The sequence below is a fragment of the Bufo bufo genome, chromosome 4 (assembly GCF_905171765.1).
Source record: "Bufo bufo chromosome 4, aBufBuf1.1, whole genome shotgun sequence".
Taxonomy (NCBI): domain Eukaryota; kingdom Metazoa; phylum Chordata; class Amphibia; order Anura; family Bufonidae; genus Bufo; species Bufo bufo.
Genome location: NC_053392.1, coordinates 515,959,822 through 515,974,910, shown reverse-complemented (window position 1 = coordinate 515,974,910; position 15,089 = coordinate 515,959,822). Strand labels below are relative to the sequence as shown.

Here is a 15,089-nt window from a genome sequence, read left to right as displayed (position 1 = left end):
GTCAAACCAGCAGATAAGCACCTCTACCATTCAATTGAACAGTTGAGCCGTCCTTTTATATATATTTAATATGAAGAGGAACTTCATCTTTCAGCATGACAACGACCCAAAGCATACATCCAAATCAACAAAGGAATGGCTTCAACAGAAGAAGATTAAAGTTTTGGAATGGCCCAGCCAAAGCCCAGATCTGAATCTGATTGAAAATCTGTGGGGTGATCTGAAGAGGGCTGTGCACAGGAGATGCCCTCGCAATCTGACAGATTTGGAGTGTTTTTGCAAAGAGGAGTGGGCATATCTTGCCAAGTCAAAATGTGCCATGCTGATAGACTCATACCCAAAAAAGACTGACTGCTGTAATAAAATCAAAAGGTGCTTCAACAAAGTATTAGTTTAAGGGTGTGCACACTTATGCAACCATATAATTATTATTATTATTTTTTTCCCTCTACCTAAAAGATTTCAGTTTGTTTTTCAATTGAGTGGTACAGTTCATAGGTCACATTAAAGGTGGAAAAAGTTCTGAAATGATTTATCTTTGTCTCATTTTTTTTTACATCACAGAAACCTGACATTTTAACAGGGGTGTGTAGACTTTTTATATCCACTGTATATAGTGTTAACATGCAGGAGTATTGTCCATTGCTAATGTTTTAATCACATTCTTCTGGATTACATAGTGGTTGAGAAAAAGTGAAGAAAAGCTGAACAATGTGATGATGATAATAATAAAAAAAAAACCAAAAGCTCCCTCACTCCAGCAATATTCTATAGAATATATTTCAATTTAGTTTGGCAAAGCCATGATAGTATTCAGCTACAGTTGCCAATACAATACAATCCTTTGCTTTTCCCAGGGGGCTAATTGCTATAAATTAAATGAGTGATTAATATTCTGTGGCTTTCGTCCCATGCTAACACAAAGTAAAGACACAGCAAGTTTGCAGATGAAGGTGAAATAAAGGAAACTGAAAAGAGAATCTACAATTCCATTTAAAATTCGACTTCATTTTCTAGATGGAGCAAGTTAGATAGAAAAAATAATCAAGCTCTGTAAAAAAGAAACTATTGAAGTGTTAAAAGGCTAAAGGTTATGGATACTCCCCCCTCTGCGATATTCAGTTTGCAACTTGCTTCTAATCGCAAACTTTTCTTATGTGGGTTCTTCCCCCCACTAATACATGCTCTATATGTTGTACAGCCTACTGGCCATCTGTTTGAAGAGACTGCATCCCACTAAGGATATAAAGATATAGGAAGTGCACCCCTTAGGCCGGATTGGAGAGAGATTTAAAAAGGACTAGTATACCTGTATAGTGCCTACCATTCCCTACACACAGTCTTTAGAGAAAAATTGTCTAAGCCACCTGTAAAGACTGTGCTTATGTTTAAAAGTGCCCGTGTGAACCATTTATCCAACTGCGCCTGCACCAATACAGTATAAGGGTCCATTCACACATCCGTGTGTGTTTTGCGGATCCACGGATCCGCAAAACACGGACACCAGCAATGTGCGTTCCGCATTTTGCGGACCGCACATCGCTGGCACTTAATAGAAAATGCCTATTGCTGACAAGAATAGGACATGTTCTATTTTTTTCGGGATCGGATTTGTGGACCCGGAAGTGCAGCCCCATAGAAATGAATGGGTCCGCAATTCCGTTCCGCAAATTGCGGAGCGAAATTGCGGACGTGTGAATGGACCCTTATTATTATTATTCATTTAAAAACGCCATTAATTCCATGGTGCTGTATTTCAAGAGGGGATTACACAGATCTTAGTATAAAAAAACTAATATGATAAGCATGAAACTATTAACAGACTGGTACAGGAGGAGAGAGGACCCTGCCCGCTGGAGCTTACAATCTACAAGGGAAAAGGGAAAGACATACATACAGTCCTGATCAAAAGTTTAAAACCACTTGAAAAATTGCAAAAAATCATATTTTACATTGTTGGATCTTAACAAGGTTACAAGTAGAGCTTCAACATGCAAGAAGAAATGAGAGCGAGACAAAACATTTTTTGAGCATTCAATTAATTGAAAATAAGGATTAAACTGAAACAGGCTGTTTTTCAGCTGATCTAAATTTTAGGACCACATGTCTTTAAAAGGCCAAATCTGTGCAAAGATGTGGATTAATTGTCATTTTCTGTCAGGTAGTCACACGTTGTGATGGCAAAGGCAAAAAAACTCTCCCTTTTTGAACGTGGTCGGGTTGTTGAACTGCATAAGCAGGGTCTCTCACAGCGCGCCATCGCTGTTGAGGTGGGACGCAGTAAGACAGTCATTTGGAGTTTCTTAAATGATCCTGAGGGTTATGGAACAAAAAAGTCAAGTGGAAGACCCAACAAAAAGTTCATCAGCACTGAGCCGGAGGATCCAATTGGCTGCCCTTCAAGACACTGGACGATCCTCGACCCAAATTAAGGCCCTTACTGGTGCTGACTGCAGCCCCATAACCATCAGACGGCATCTGAGACTGAAGGGCTTCAAAAACAAAAAACGTCTTCAAAGACCTCGTCTCCTTGAACGCCACAGAACTGCTCGTTTGGACTTTGCAAGAGAGCACCAAACATGGGACATTCAAAGGTGGAATAAAGTTTTATTCTCTGAAGAGAAAAAATTTAACCTTGATAGTCCTGATGGTTTCCAACGTTACTGGCATGACAAGCAGATCCCACCTGAGATGTTTTTTTACGCGCCACAGTGGAGGGGGCGCCATAATGGTCTGGGGTGTTTTTTCCTTCAGTGGAACAATGGAGCTTCAGGAAGTGCAGGGGCGTCAAACGGCCGCTGGCTATATCCAGATGTTGCAGAGAGCATTCCTCATGACTGAGGGCCCTCGTCTGTGTGGTAACGACTGGGTTTTTCAACAGGACAACGCTACAGTACACAATGCCTGCAGGACAAGGGACTTCTTCCAGGAGAATAACATCACTCTTCTGGCCCATCCTGCGTGTTCCCCTGATCTAAATCCAATTGAGAACCTTTGGGGATGGACAGGGCCGTCTTTAATATTGATTGGACCCTGGGCAAGAATTTACTTGGGCCCCCTGGATCTCCCCCCCCCCCAAAGCAATAATTTGTTTTCCATATAACCATAAATATGTTGAAAGACCCTTGGTCAATGTGCAGATATCTGATTGGAGCTGACTTCTTATTTTCTCTTAGTAAAAATGACCAGTCCACACCACACCATGAGGGACCCCCTTAGCAAAGATTAGTAAATGTGGCCCCAGGCCACAGTTCAGCAGCAGACAGAGAGAACCCAACCCATTATGTCTCCTGGGGCCGTCTCTATAATAATCCCCCACTAATTTATGAATGGAGTTAATTAATAATTCGGTGACCGGTCTAAATTTTTAATATAAAATAAAGTCAATATGCGTGATTGCGCTCTACCTACCTCCTCCTCCCAGCGCGGCAGTGGCAGGTCTGGCTGTGTAAGGTGAGTGAGTCACTGGTCACGTGAGTCCGTGACTCACCACCCAATCCCATTAGCTCCGGAGGCGGAGACTTAGTCCCTGCTGGCTGCTCCGCCGCTGCGTCACTCACCAGGCTGCGGTGAGTCACACCCCCTTTACCACGTGACGGCGCCGACGTGCTTGCTTGTTCTGAAGACTTGTGAGTGAGAGCTCCAGCACCGGCGGGCCGCGGGTGACACCCCATCGGACTGGTGTCACCCGGTGCGGCCCGCACCCACCGCACCCCCCCTCGCAACGCCACTGGACAGACAAGTCCTTTACTAATGAGCGAGCCACACACCGCTCGCTCGCATAGCATAAACTAGTGAATGGGAGTCGTGAAACAGAGCTCCCTGGGGCCCCCAGGAGCAACTGGGCCCGGGGCAGCTACCCCTTTTGCCCTGCGGCAAAGACGGCCCTGGGGATGGATGGCAAGGGAAGTTTACAAAAATGGACAACAGTTCCAGACAGTAGATGGCCTTCGTGCAGCCGTCTTCACCACTTGGAGAAATGTTCCCACTCACCTCAAGGAAACGCTTGCATCAAGCATGCCGAAACGAATTTTGGAAGTGATAAACAAAAACGGCAGAGCTACTCATTACTGAGTTCATGATTGGAAGTTAGATTTCTGTTTTGGTGGGGTTTAGTTTTTTTTTGGAGGTGTGGTCCTAAACTTTTGATCAGCTGAAAAACAGCCTGTTTCAGTTTTTTCGTTGTTTTCATTAAATTGAATGCTCAAAAAATGTTTTGTCACACTTCCATTTCTTCTTGTTGCATGTTAAAGCTCTACTTGGAACCTCATTAAGATCCAGCCATGCTAAATATGATTTTTTGCAATTTTTCAAGTGGTCTTAAACTTTTGATCAGGATTGTAGTAGGTGAGGGTAAAAGCTGCTCATCTGGCTGTTGGTTTGGCAACTTTCTTATTCATGTGGTAGGTTTCCTGAAGAGGTGAGATTTCAGGTTACTTTTGAAGGTTCAGAATGGAAGTTGGGAGAGAGTCTCATGTGCTAGGTATTTCTACAGTATGGGGGCATGTGAGAAATTGTAGATGATTGTGTGAAGAACAGACAAAAGGAGAACCAAGAAGGAGGTCCTAAGAATCAGAGATTGCCTGTCAGGACATATCTGGAAAGCAGGTCACAGATGTAAGGAGGGGACAGGTTGTGGACGGCCTTATATGTAGTTGTTAGAATCTTGAACTGAATCCACTGTGCAATGGGGAGCCAGTGAAGGGATTGACAGAGGGGGGAAGCAGACGAGAAACAAGGGGACAACAAGGCAGCAGAGTTAAGAATAGATTGGAGGGGTGCAAGAGTGCTAGATGGAAGGCCACAGAGGAGGATGTTGCAGTAGTCTAGGCAGCAGATTACGAGGATGTGCACTAGCAATATTAGTAGGATTTTGTGGTATCCCACTGTAAGAGAGCTCTGCTTTGCACCTACAAGACCTAATTTCCAACCACCACCAGATAGAAGCCCCAAAGTCAGTGAGTGCTTCGAAGGGAAGAAAAGGTGCGCCCACGGATCACCAAAGTGAGAACTGCCACTGTGAGTACAACTACCACTATCATTGTCACTACCACCACTGCTGTTCTCAGCCCTACTCCCTTCCCAAGCTTGTTGCACATACTTCATACAAATGTCCCCTATGATGCTGTGTCTGATACTAAGAAGAGAGAGCCATGGATTGATGTCAGATTCAGAAGCTAGGTGAAGGACCTGCAGCACCAAAATTACAGTAACATTTTGTAATGAAAAATATTTGGAAACTTGCTTAATGTTGAATTTAGGAAGCAAATGAACAATTAAAAAAATCAGTACAAAGCTTCACATAGGCTAAGGCCTCGTTCATATGTCCATTAGGAGATCTGTCAGGCTGTTCTGGCACAGAGCAGCCTGCCAGATCTCACAGGATCCGACAATGCCAGATCCTCTACTTCATCGCCAGATCCCCGTTGACTGCAATGAGGTCCAGCAGTGATCTGGCATGCAACGTTTTTTTGTCCGGCTGACAGCTGGCATTTGCACCAGATTTCATTAATGGAGAGGTGAACGTAGCCTAATCTGACTACAGGATGTCTTAACTGGTGCCTTCATCTGAATAAACTGGCATCTGCAAATACAGAAGGTTTAAAACCCAATAAGAAACTGTGTAATCAAGCTTCATCCAAAAGTGTTATAACATTTAAAAAGATTATTCTCCCATATCAATGAAATATAATATCACAGTAAAGCCAGAGGCAATGGTAATAATTAAGTAGAAAATTAAGGCTGAATTGAGTTACTCTGCCCACATTTCTGTTATGTAGCCTTACAAAATCTCTCTTAATCCCTCATCAGACCTCACCCTGCCATCCCAAAGGATAGATGAGTAATGAAATGCTGAGAGATCATCTCTAAATTTTGGAGAATTCCCAAATGATAGCAAATAGGCTGATTCAGCTGCTTTGCTGCTTATTGCTTTTTCTGTGAACAAGAATTAGTAGGAAAAACGCAGTAAACAAAATAAGAACGTTTTATGATTTGTAAGCACAAGAGGACCGAAGCCACCAGCAAGCCTCTAGCAAGTATAACAGAAATACTAGATAGACCAAATGTCTTCATCTACTGTCAGAATTCTAAGCTTGTACGCGGCATGCTAAGTACTTGGCTATATTTCAGTATATCTGGTTTGTTTTTTTGCTGTATAATTTAATGCATTATGAAACCTAAGCTTCAGTTGTAAGTTAAAGGGGTTCTCCAGGTTCAGGGCTGAACCCGGGTATAACCTCTGTTTTATTCTTCTACTACATATGAGAGGAACATCAGAGACTTTCTATGCTCCGATGCTCCCTCTTGTTGCGCTGCATCGCGCAGCTCAAGCCACTGTTTGTTGTGAGCCGGTGATGTCACCAGCACACATGGGTGGTCGGTAGCTCTGCCATAGGCTGTTTTGCAAAATAGCATAGTACCCGCCTTTAAAACAGCCTATGGCCACACTATAGACCAACCATTTGTGCCGGTAACGTCACCGCCTCACTGCTAGGCGGAATTCTCCACATAGCAAAGTGTTGTGAAGCTTGGTACGTCCCCGACTCACAATAGTGGATCGCCCTGCGCAATGCAGTGCGACAAAGGGGAACATCGGAGCGAGGAAATGCTCCAATGTTCCTCTCATATGTAGTAAAAGAATAAAGAAGAGGCTATATTAGCAGATTTGTACCTACAGTATGAAACTGGCTGGCCAGTTGCATGTGCGCTTGGCAGCTGAAGGCATCTGTGTTGGTACTATGTTCATATGTGCCCGCATTGCTGAGAAAAATTATGTTTTCATATTTGCAAATGAGCCTCTAGGAGCAACGGGGGTGTTGTCATTACACCTAGAGGCTCTGCTCTCTCTGCAACTGCTGTGCCCTCTACACTTTGATTGACAGGGCCAAGGGTGATGATGTTTCACTGCCTAAAGAGAGAGCAGAGACTCTAGGTGGAACGGCAATATGAAAACTTTTTTTGCAGTAATGCGGGCACATATGAACATGGGACCAACACAGATGCCTTCAGCCGCCAAGCCCACATGCAACAGGTCAGCCAGTTTCATAGGTACAAATCTGCTAAAAGATGTCCTTTAAATCAATATAAAAAAACAAGTAAGTGAATGGATGGAGCTGCAGTACCGAGCTTACGTTGTGCTTGTGTAAACAATGAAGGGGGTCTGTGCTGCTCGTGAGGGCCCCACAGGTAAGATCCCCATCTATCAAACATTGATGGTCTATCTTAAGGATAGAGGTCCCAAAGAGCCCCATTAAATATTGTATACTAGAAAGTTATTTATTTTCTTATATATACTGTATGCATCACTTCCTCAAAATGTTAAGCTCTCTGCTTATAGTTATTACATTAGACCCTGCATTATTCACTTCACAGGATGGAAATTTGCTCTGGCCATGAGATGATCATGCAAGGCTCTTTATCCTCTCCTACAGATAGATGTGCTATTATATGCAAACTGCAGTTTTCTTACCACAGATGGGCACAATGGTGCAACTAGCACAGAAGTACTATACACCTGGGATCAGAGTCATTGGCCATTTAACCTACAGATGCTGTGGTCAATAGCGACTGCAGCAACTTTTGAGTTTGCCTCTCATTTTTACACTACAGGAAATAATGCTTTGACATACTATGGGGGTAATTTACTATCAGAAATATGCCTATATTATGCGTATTTCTGGCTCAAATTGCGGCGCAAAGGTTTATTTGCATCACAATCTCTGACTTTCCCCGCTCACGCCAGGTCTAAAAAAGGGGGAGTGGCGTGGACTGGGAAGGGGACGGTCCGCCAGGCCATCTCATTCATCATTTTTTACGCCTGTTTTAGGCATACAAAATGGTCTAAATTTAAGTCAGCAAGGAAACTTTCTTACATTTAGACCAGTGGTGGATACACCGAAGTTATGTAGAGGCCGGCGCCTCTACATGACTTTGGTGGATCCACCACCAGCTAAAGAGCTCTGAAACGCTGGTATTAAAGGGGTTGTCTCATCATAGACAATGGGGGCATATTGCTAGGATATGCCCCCATTGTCTTTTAGGTGTGGTCCCACCACTGGGACCCGCACCTTTATAAAGTACAGAGCCCCAAAAGTGAAGGAGGGCGCACTGCGCATGCACAGCCACCCTCCATTCATTTTCTATGGGGTCGGCAAAAATAGCAGAGCGCTGGCTCGGCTATTTCCGTCGAGCCCATAGAAGTGAATGGGAGCAATGGCCGGTCATGTGCGGTACGCTCCCATTCAGTTCTATGGGGAGCCGGCTTGGTGGTGAACGGACCGAAATCCTCCAGCCACCAACTTGCGGGGCTCCACATTGATGAAAAAACAAAAAGGTTATAGCTCTTGGAATGAGATTTAAAAAAATGTGCATGGTCACTAAGTGGTTAATAAATGACCCCCTATACATTTTTAAATATTATGTAAGTGATCACAGCTTCTTGTCCCCCAAGGGGGCAAGATCAAGTTTAATAGAATATTATTAAATTATAAATACAAAATGTCCTTCCCCAAAAAATTGGTTTTGTCAGAAAGTTAATAAAATAGATATACCGGTAATTCTGCCACAATTGTATTGACCCTTACAAAAAAGATAACACAATGAATAAGCAACGGCAAAACTGCTCTTTTGTCCTATTCTCCCTAAAAAATAATAATAAGTCAGTAAGTAAGTTATATGTAGTCCAAAATATTGGTAAAAAATACAACTTGTCTCGTAATTAACAAGCTGAAATATGCCTAAATAATGGAAAAATAAAAATGTTATCCTTCTCAGAATGTGGTGACAACAAATTAATGTTGTTATTGTAATATCACAAAAAAAAACTTAACATTTATTATCAATTTTTTTTTTCTATTTTAGTTAAAATAAAAGGTTCCCCGATAATGATAATCCAAGGAAGAATCATCAAGATAAAAACAGATTGTGTTATAGACCCATCAACCATCAATAACCGATGTTCAGGTTCTGACAGAAAACAGCTGTAAGGGATCACATGACCAGTGATGGCCAGTTCGCAGTGTTCGCCCGCGAACACATGCGGGCTGCCATCTTGACTCACAAGTCTGGCGATGCACAGGTAAGCCCTTACCTGTGCCGCGAGCCGGTCTGAAACAAATGCGGTCACCGGGAGCAGGCAGTTCCGAGAACAGCCGCCGGGGGCCTTCATCGGGCTGTTCTCGGAACTGCCTGCTCCCGGTGACCGCATTTGATTTCAGACCGGCTCGCGGCACAGGCACAGGTAAGGGCTTACCTGTGCATCGCCAGACTTGTGAGTCAAAATGGCAGCCCGCATGTGTTCGCGGGCGAACACTGCGAACTGGCCATCACTGCACATGAAGCAGCTTCGATGGCAACCAGTGTGAAGAGGCCGTCTTACAGTTTGATGACCACCATAGTACACCACAGTAACGCAGTGGACTGCAATTAGGGCTACACAGACACACCGATAAGTGGGGTCACCCTTTTCGGAATGGTTACTTAAATTTTAGGGAGGAGTAGCATCTTAGGGGCATTATAGGGAAAGAACATCTTGTCCCTGACCTAAATACTCAGATTTATGGTGTTCATCAAGCTGTGAGTAAGACAGCATCTTTGCACTGGTTGGCATTGAAGCTGCTTCAGATAATCCCCTACAGCTGTTACCTGTCTACGAGACTATTTAATAAAGCTGACATGTTATTTATACCGCCCGTTCTATGGTGTACAAAAATGGTGGAATTGCAGTTTTTCTTCATCTCACCCCTCCAAAAAATAAATAAAAGCTCATGAATAAATTCAATTCAACCTAAAATAATGGCAAAAATCTATAATTCATTCCACAAAAAACAATCCCTCATACAGCTTCAACAATGGAAAAATAAAAAAAAATATAGCACTGGAATATTTCAATTTCTTTAAAAAAAGAAGCACTTAGTCCTGAAGCCTCAAAATAGGCTAATCCTTACTGTAAATAATCAGAAAATTACCTATTGTTTAAATCATGCTTTTATGTTTAACATATTTTTAAAGATTTTTAGGTGATGTTATTTTGAATTTTCCATGTCAATATCTACATTTAAACAAAAAACATAAATGCCTGCAGTTTTCGCACTGGCCACTAAGCCTAATAATAGACGCCACTTCTTGGTCTGTACAGATCACTTTACTGCAGTTATCTGCTTATCTATACACTGAAGTGATGTCATTACAGGCAGAATTAGAATGACAGATAAGATAGGATCCACCATTCACAATAAATGATTGTCTAATCTTATCTATTCTTTTCTTGTACAATGACCTCTGCACAGGTCACAGAGCATGCCCATAATGCCCAAGTCAATGAGGTCCCCTCCAGACCATTGTGTCTATGGCCAGGTTCTTAATGCTTTGTAAATGCTGTTAAGAACAGCTCAGGTAAGATGGCCGCCTCCGTATTCATGTTCAGGAAATAGAATTAAAAAAATCTGCAATCAGAAAAAAAACTATATATGTTACTATAAGGTCCCTTTCACACAAGCGAGTCTTCCACGTGGGTGCAATGCGTGACGTGAACGCATAGCACCCACACTGAATCCTGACCCATTCATTTCAATGGGTCTGTGTACATTTTTTTCCCGCATCAGTTCTACGTTGTGTGAAAAACACAGCATGTTCTATATTCTGCGTTTTTCACGCAGCCCTGGCCCCATAGAAGTGAATGCGGCTGCGTGAAAATCGTATAGCGTCCGCAAGCAAGTGTGGATGCTATGCGATTTTCACAGATAGTTGCTAAGGAGATGATGTGGAGGTCCATTCACTTTATTATTTTCCATTATAACATGGTTATAATGGAAAATAATAGCATTCTTTAATACAGAATGCAAAGTGAAATGTCTCTTGAGGGTTAAAAAATAAAAATAAATTACTCATCTTATCCACTTGATCGCGCAGATCCTTTTGCAGGTCCTGCAAGAATAAGAAAGAAGATGATAACGGCTGCACAATCAAGTGGATGAGGTGAGTTATGTTTTTATTATTTTTTAACTTTCAAGGGACATTTTACTTAGCATTCTGTATTAAAGAATGCTATTATTTTCCATTATAACCATGTTATAATGGAAAATAATAAAATCTACAGAATACCGAAGCCCAACCCGAACTTCAGTGAAGAAGTCTGGGTTTGGGTCTGGGTACCACATTCAGTTTTTTATCACGCGCGTGGAAAACATGCTTTGCACTCGCGCAGAAAAAACTGCAATCACAGACAAAACTGACTGAAATTGCATGCGCACTCGCGAGTGTTTCACGCAATGCATCCGCAACGCATCCGGACAAAATCTGTGACGTCCGTGTGAAAGAAGCCTAAAGGGTTTAACTGTCAGTAAAAAAAAAATTGTGGGAGTTAAAATTAAAGTGCAGTTATCCGAGCTCTGTGCTGTAACAAATCAACCATCATGTGATTGGGGCAGATACATAAGAAATGATCCCATTCAATCACTATAAGTAGGGAACTTGAAAACCAGGATTGATACAGATGAAAATCGTCCAGTCTTTCTGAAACAACAATTAAATGGATTGTCCAAAACCCTTCCCAAGTGATGGTCTATTCTCAGGACACGTCATCACTATCTGATATGGAAGCAGTGCTGCAGTAACCAGCTCCATCCACAACACAATGCATAGAGATGTGTAATTACAGCACTGACTTCCAGCACCAGAGGTACCGCAGAACAGCTGATCGGGGGGCCTGTGAGGTATCGAACCCTTGCCTATCAGATAGTAATGGCCTATCCTGAGAATAGGCAATCACTTGGAAAGAGTTAAAGGTGGCCAAATACATATTATATACAAATACACCAATTTATAATAATTTCAATATCCCTAGTAACATAGTTTATAAGGCTGAAAAAGACATCTGTCCATCCAGTTCAGCCTGTTATCCTGCAAGCTGATCCAGAGGAAGACAAAAAAAAATACTGTGAGGTAGAAGCCAATTTTCCTCACTTTAAGGGAAAAAATATCTTCCCGACTCCAATCAGGCAATCAGAATAACTCCCTGGATCAACGACCCCTCTCTAGTAGTTATAGCCTGTAATATTATTACACTCCAGAAATACATCCAGGCTCCTCTTGAATTAATTTATTGTACTCACCATCACCACCTCCTCAGGCAGAGAGTTCCATAGTCTCACTGCTCTTACCGTAAAGAATCCTCTTCTATGTTTGTGTACAAACCTTCTTTTCTCCAGACGCAGAGGATGTCCCCTCGTCACAGTCACAGTCCTGGGGATAAATAGATGATGGGAGAGATCTCTGTACTGACCCCTGATATATTTATACATAGTTATTAGATATCCCCTCAGTCGTCTTTTTTCTAAAGTGAATAACCCTAATTTTGATAATCTTTCAGGGTACTGTAGTCCGCCCATTGCAGTTATTACTTTAGTTGTCCTCCTCTGAACTCTCTCCAGCTCTGCTATGTCTGCCTTGTTCACAGGAGCCCAGAACTGTACACAGTACTCCATGTGTAGTCTGACTAGTGATATGTAAAGTGGCAGGACTATATTCTCATCACCGGCTTCTATACCCCTTTTGATGCAACCCATTATCTTATTGGCCTTGGCAGCAGCTGCCTGACACTGGTTTATACAGCTTAGTTTGCGGTTCACCAAAATGCCTAGGTCCTTTATATGTCAGTGTTACCAAGTATTTTACCATTTAGTATGTACTGGTGACTTGCATTATTCCTTCCCATGTGCATAACCTTACATTGGTCAGTGTTAAACCTCATCTGCCATTTCTCTGCCCAAGCCTCCAATATATCCAGATCCATCTGCAGACGTATACTGTCCTCTTCAGTGTTAACTACTTTACACAGTTTAGTGTCATCTGCAAAAATGTATATTTTACTGTGCAAGCCTTCTACAAGATCATTAATAAATATATTGAGGAGAATAAGGCCCAATACTGACCCCTGAGGTACTCCACTAGTGACAGTGACCCAATCTGAGTGTGTATTGTTAATAACCACCCTCTGTTTTCTATCACTGAGCCAGTTACTTACTCACATACAGACATTTTCCCCCAGTCCAAGCATTCTCATTTTATATACTAACCTTTTATGTGGTACAGTGTCAAATGCTTTGGAGAAGTCCAGATATACGACATCCATTGATTCACCGTGGTCAAGTCTATAACTTACCTCCGCATAGAAACTGATTAAATTAGTTTGGCATGACCGATCCCTCATGAAGCCATGCTGGTATGGCGCTATTTGCTTATTTCCGTTGAGATGCTCTAACATAGCATCTCTTAGAAAACCTTCAAACAGTTTACCCACGACAGATGTTAAACTTACCGGCCTATAGTTTCCGGGCTCTGTCTTTGGACCATTTTGTTATGCTCCAATCCTGTGGGACATTCCCTGTCAGTATAGAGTCCTTAAATATCAGAAATAAGGGTCTGGCAATGACATTACTTAATTCTCTTAGGTTACGGGGGTGTATGCAATCTGGTCCTGGCGATAAGTCTATTTTAATCTTTTTAAGACACCGCTGTACTTCTTCCTGAGTCAGACAGGGCACTTTTAATGGGGAATTTACTTTTACATTCTGCATTTTATCTGACAGTTTATTTTCTTCTGTGAATACAGTGGGGAAAAAATATTAAAAAGCTTTGCTTTCTCCTCATCACTCTCTGCAACTCGCCCCTCATTACTCTGTAAAGGGCCGACACCTTCAGATTTATACTTTTTACCATTTATATAACTGAAGAACATTTTAGGGTTAGTTTTGCTCTCTTTGGCAATTAATCTCTCGATCTCTAATTTGGTTGCTTTTATTTGTCTTTTACAAGTGTTTCAGTGCTTCCTCACTCCCCTCCTGTTTTAGTGATTTAAATGCTTTCTTTTTGTCATTTATTGCTTTCTTTACAATTCAATTTATCCACATTGGTTTTTTTGTTGTTCCTTAACCTTTTATTCCCATAAGGTATGTGCCTCTCGCAATTCGATTTTAGGATGGTTTTAAAAATATTCCATTGTGTGGCTGTATTTTTATTTTTTAGGACTTTGTCACTCTTTCCTGATCCTCCTTGCTACCACCCTGCCCCTCACCTACCCCATAGAGTGCTTGCATAGCACCCACACTGAATCCTGACCCATTCATTTCAATGGGTCTGTGTACAGCAATGGGTCTGTGAACTTTGTTCCAAATTACCAACGCTTCTCAGTGTTGAAACTCGCTCGGTTAGATACACGATGTGCGATTCCAAACGGGTAATTTGCTCACATTTTAAACAAAGATATGCACCCTCAAACGGCTGTTCCTGGACTGCATACGTTAGACAAGATGTGCACTGGACTGCGCTGTCAATAATGGAAGAAAAGAGGAAAAATACAATATAGTGCAGTGATAAGAAACAGATTTACTGTAGTCCCCTCCTAAAGTCCCTGAATCTGAAGTTACATAATCTAAAGTCACACCCTTTACAAAATTATGTAAAATATAAGAATGTGAAACGCTGGACTAGCTTAGTCCATATTATTATAGACAATTATTTAATAATTACATATAATTATGTAACAACTGCACATCTGATGCCCCTGATTATACCAACATGATCCATATGTTATGAGCCAAGCCAAAATAATAGGCATCTTTACTCTGATTCCCCTGGGTGATAATCATTTGTTGAGCTAGCCTTCTGACTAATCTAGTTGTAGTCAAATAGCTTATCAAACAAAATTGATAGATAGATAGATAGATAATATTAGTTAGACAGACAGATATTAGATAGATTGATAGACAGATGATAGATAGATAGATAGATAGATAGATAGATAGATAGATAGATAGATAGATAGATAGATAGATAGATAGATAGACACATAAATGATAGATTTCTTTTTAGGAAAAAATATAATGCAAACTACCAAATCTGGAGAACATACAAATGAACATGCAGCAATAAAACAGCTGATCTAGTGAACTTACTTTTACTCCCTTAAGTGCAATGAACCTTTAAACTGAGCAGTGACCAACATCTGTGTGCCAGATTCGGTGGATATTACTTTTCAACAAGAAAACACTGTAACAGCAGAAGTTTTTAACTTGAACTCTAAAAATGTG

At 41.6% G+C, this 15,089-nt stretch overlaps 1 protein-coding gene across 1 annotated transcript in view; it reads left to right on the top strand.

Moving 5' to 3' along the window:
* The window catches only part of EFEMP1 (EGF containing fibulin extracellular matrix protein 1), a 130,425-nt gene that overhangs the window by 32,762 nt on the left and 82,574 nt on the right, over nt 1–15,089 (top strand). The gene's annotated exons all lie outside the window — the stretch shown is intronic.